This window comes from Cucurbita moschata, unplaced genomic scaffold, assembly GCF_002738365.1.
Source record: "Cucurbita moschata cultivar Rifu unplaced genomic scaffold, Cmos_1.0 Cmo_Scf00122, whole genome shotgun sequence".
Taxonomy (NCBI): domain Eukaryota; kingdom Viridiplantae; phylum Streptophyta; class Magnoliopsida; order Cucurbitales; family Cucurbitaceae; genus Cucurbita; species Cucurbita moschata.
In genome coordinates, this window is record NW_019268638.1 from 65,687 (window position 1) to 70,713 (window position 5,027).

At 40.0% G+C, this 5,027-nt stretch overlaps 1 pseudogene; it reads left to right on the forward strand.

The window, feature by feature from the left end:
* Nucleotides 1-1,756: 1,756 nt before the first annotated feature.
* Nucleotides 1,757-3,703, forward strand: LOC111439959 (annotated as a pseudogene).
* Nucleotides 3,704-5,027: the final 1,324 nt, after the last annotated feature.

Genomic DNA, 5,027 nt, shown 5'->3' on the forward strand with positions numbered 1-5,027 from the left:
CGATCCAAGCTTTTGTTGAAGCAAGAACCCTTGAATCAAAGTAATTAACATCTTCTTATACGAAATTTGAATCAACCAAGAGATAAGGCTTGAATTAGATTACCTCTTACGATCGAAGATCTAGAAGCAAAATTTGGAAACCTTGTTCTAAATTGAGTCACTCCACAATCAAACTTGATCAAGGCTTGATTGAATGGCTCGGGCGCAATTCTACCACAAGACTTGCTTGAAACTTAGAAATAGCAAATATGATGCTCTGATTTCGAAGGGAAACGTCTCAATTTGAGATCTCAATTACATTCATCCACAAATTTGATTTTTAAATAACATATTGTGGGTATTTATAGTCTGCTGATAAAAGATATTTGTGGTTGGGATTCAATCCCGATCCCCTTTAATCACCACAAATGACGAAGTCAATTTTGACCAATTGATCATTGCAAAATGAAAACAAAAAAATAATAAAATCTTTCGACAAATGTTGATATGTTTGAGTGGCTAAAGAAATAAACTTGAAATCTAATTAGGCTTCACTCATGTAGGTTCAAACCCTGTTATTGACATTTTAATGTTCTCCAACTTCAACCGTGCAAATGGTTCAACAAACATTTGGAACACCGTGATTCTTATCACTGATATTCCCCAGCAGTAGCGCCCACATTTTGTTTGGCACCGCTTGCCACATCATCACGAGGCCACAAAGTCCTATCAAAAGAGGAGAAAAAGGGGTTTAGAGTCGACACCTAGGCATAGGGCCTTAGGACTCAAGAATTTGACTCCGAGTCTAGGAACCNAAAAAGGGGTTTAGAGTCGACACCTAGGCATAGGGCCTTAGGACTCAAGAATTTGACTCCGAGTCTACTAATCATTGGTCCGAGTAAGGCCTTCCTTTATATATTCCAGTATAGTAGCGGGGCATTAGCGCAGGCAAGAAAACGGAAGAAGCAATTCATTCATTTTACTGAAAAAAGTCTAATATGTGACGATTTTTCTTTAAGTAAGAGATTGGTCATTGCCCAAAGGTGGCTCATTAAGCCGGTCATCAGTTGCTAAGAGCCTTTCCTCACTTTAGAAGAAAAGCCACTTTCTTTTCTTATTAGTAAGTGGACAAATATTCGTTGTATATCTATATTGGACTTGAGATTTTGCGTTGTTTTTTGTTTTCAGTATATATACTCAAATGTTCAGTGAGATGACTTTCCTACTGACGGATCTCATTAAGCCGGTCATCAGTTGCTAAGAGCCTTTCCTCACTTTAGAAGAAAAGCCACTTTCTTTTCTTATTAGTAAGTGGACAAATATTCGTTGTATATCTATATTGGACTTGAGATTTTGCGTTGTTTTTTTTTTTCAGTATATATACTCAAATGTTCAGTGAGATGACTTTCCTACTGACGGATCTCATTAAGCCGGTCATCAGTTGCTAAGAGCCTTTCCTCACTTTAGAAGAAAAGCCACTTTCTTTTCTTATTAGTAAGTGGACAAATATTCGTTGTATATCTATATTGGACTTGAGATTTTGCGTTGTTTTTTGTTTTCAGTATATATACTCAAATGTTCAGTGAGATGACTTTCCTACTGACGGATTCGCCTGAATTAGTTGAAGCAAAAGGAGGTGGCTGGTCTCACTGGAGAGGAGAGTTTTGACAGCGAGGGAGGCAAGGGTGCGTTAGTATCGTATATAAGAGAAAGGTTGCATTTAGGAGTGATCCTTCCCTTTTCTTCAAGCCAGTGGTGATCTCACTTTCAAAAGAGAGTTTGTGCTTAGTAGCGCGTAAACAGAACACGTAGCTCCATAGCGGAACTAGTTACTGCTACAGGTTTCTTTCCTACCGGACTGGAGGCAGCCAAGAATGTGATGTCAAAAGGACCGACGACAATGAAGGAGAAGAAAGAAGGAGTAGGAGCTAGCCTGCCTTTTTTTATAAGAGTAGGGGTGGAATCGAATGATTATGATCTTGACAATGAGACAAAGCCAAGAGGGGATAGCACTTACACAATTCACTTTGAGTACATGGAAGTCTACTGGTAGGAATTCCTCAGGGCGTATTACAGTTTTTCACCAGGGGGTGGATCGAAGCGATTGCAGCAAAGAATTGATCTGAAATGAAGCACTTCGTTTATGGGCATTGTAGAAAGAATAGAATATGACCCTAATGTTCTTCTCAGATCGCTCGAGTACAATGGATCGAGGGGGTCCGCCAGAGGAAATGCAAGACGATAGAGGAGTTCACTCCACCGCGTAAGATCCTCGAACCTACCACAACCACCATTCGCGGTCTATTTTCGTTCTCTTCCCCGCCCGGGAAAGTGGATCAAAGAAAGATAGCTTGCTTCTCTCCTGAACGGATGGTGGCTTATGTAGTGGTCGGCCTTCCTACCAGGATGCCTCCTTGCTCGAAGAGCCCCTTTACTGGTACTAGTAAGGGTGCAGGAAGCAAAAAAACTTGTGCTAAGGGTGTTTTCTTCTTTGCCTTCTCCTCTCAAAAGACCAAGGGAGAGACTGCATCCCTTTCCTTCGGTAGCTCTTTAGGTTTCCCAAGGATAGCGGTAGCTGGGGCAAAGCTTGCTTTCTTTGCTCCGCGAATGAGAGAGAAAGTCAGAGGAAAAAACATGTTCTCTCTTTGCGAGGTCTGAAAATGGAGAATGCATAGCATTCTTTGAGCACATAGGATTAAACGTAAAGCTGCGCTTGATTAGCATAGTTTTAGGTGACAAGAGACTGACAGGTTTGTTGGAGGTGCTGAGCATAACGAATCGAAACCAGAGACGAATCAAGGTAGCTTCCCTACCAAGCCAATAGGCGAAGGGCCAAAGGATGGAGCGTGCAAAGTCAATCGTGCACCTGTCGTCTGACCCGTTGGTCCTAAGCAATGTCTTGCGCGAAGCGACCCACCTAGAAAAGCTCGCCTTTATGTTAGGGGGCACTAAAATGGAACTTCGTTCAAATGCGGGTATCGAATCCCGCCGCTGAGATGTCAAGTGGATTCCTGGGCATTGACGAATGAAAGCCACCTTACATTAGAAGAGCAAAAAGCCCAAGGCATAGCTAGATGAACCAATGTGAATGAGCGTAAGCTTCGTGACCCGAACAGGATTGATGCTGACCATACTAGGGGCTACCGTGATAGCAAGAGAGGTCAGGTGGTGACAATTGAGAGGTTGTCACTGAGCATTCCTAGTCACACTGGAAGAGAGGTCAAATGGCAAGGCCATACCCTTGTTTGGCTCCTCGCGGAGTATAGCTCACATCCAAACATCTGATTGGGAAATGGGGCAACGCCCATGAAGCTCCAGCAGAAAGGGAAGGCCTGCCAGGCCATATGTCTATGGGTGCAGGATTCTTCGAAAAAGCACGGGCTGACTCGAAGAACTGGGACCTTGCCTTTGATGGTGTTAATATAACACATGCGGAAGCAATTTGGATCTTAGGCACTCTAAGTACATCAATTATAGTAAATTAGCTAGTATGTTTAAAAGCATTAAAATTCAATGAGTTTGAATACTAATCTTTTGTAGTTCAAATTCCTTTTTCCTCACGAATGGTTTCGAACCACCACTACTGTCTTCTATCAATTACAAGACTACAAGGAGAACCCTTGACTAAACACCTTGTGTGAAATAGGTGTTCTCTTTGATCATCAACATCATTCTCTGTAACTTGAGTTTTAAGAAGTCTTCTAGTAACAAGTACCAAATGTGATATGGAGAAATCACTACAACGGGAGTAAGATTAGGATTACCTTGTTGATCGAATATCTCAAGGCAAGAATATTGTTTGAGATTCGAATCACTCCACAAGCAAGATCGATCATGTTTAGCTTTAATGATTCTTGTTGATCAAATATCTCAATGCAAGAACACTTGTTTGAGATTCGAATCATTCCACAAGCAAGATTGATCATGTCGAGCTTCAATGGTTCTACATGCAACCTAAACTACATAGAATTGCAAATAAACTTAGACATTGGCTAAAGAGAGCACAAATGCTTCTTTTACTATATTTTCCAAGTCTCCTTACAAATACAACATACATGGCTTTATATAGCCTAAAAAATAAAACTATTAAAGGCATTCCAAGAGTTGTAACATTCATACTTTATGGCATAATTAGCCATTATGTAAATGTAACCTAAAGTAAATAAAAAGTCTTAAAATACAATAACTCTAAGTTACTGTAAATTGTAACCCACCCAAAATTTATAGCAATCAAACTTCATTCTTCTTCAATGTGACATGAATTGAAATATCTTTTGATAATTTTGACAATCTTTTCTTCACATCTTCATTGAAGTATATTGTATGATTGTTGTCTTTTGGTTCATATCAAAATGACTCCCATCTTTCAGTTCCTCATTCTTTTGGATTTCTTCTTCAACTAGCTCATCCTGGTCACTTTCCTCACTATCGGTGACAACATGTCCATTCTTGATGATCATGACTCTCTTGTTAGGACAATCACGACTAAGATGACCAATTCCTTGACATTTCCAACATTTGATGTCTCTATTTCTTTCTCGAATCTCCTTATATTCCTCCGCTTTCTCTTTACCTCCTTGGAGGTCTCAGATTTGTTCTTTTTGTCAAGATCATACTTGCCTCCAACTTTTAAATCTATCTTTTCAATATTTACATTCTTTTTCCAAGTATTGAAAGTAGTAGACTTTGAAATACCATACCTCTTGGAGTTCTCCTTCTCCCAAGCTAGTTGCCCTTCGATTTTGACTACAGGGTGTAACAATTCTTGCATATCAAAGTATGCTTGCCTATCCACTTGATGAGGAAGTTGTCGGTTTAACCCATCAAGGAATCTAGCCATTGTATCTTCCTCATCTTCATCAATACATGCTTTATTCATAAGGACCCCCATTTCTTTGTAATATTCTTCAACACTTTTGGATCCCTGTTGCAAAGTATAGAGTTTTTGCTTGAGTACTCGAGAATAATGCTTAGGAATGTACCTTTTTCTCCTTAATGTCTTCAATTCCTCCCACGTTTCAATTGGTTCTTCATAATTTCTCCTCCAC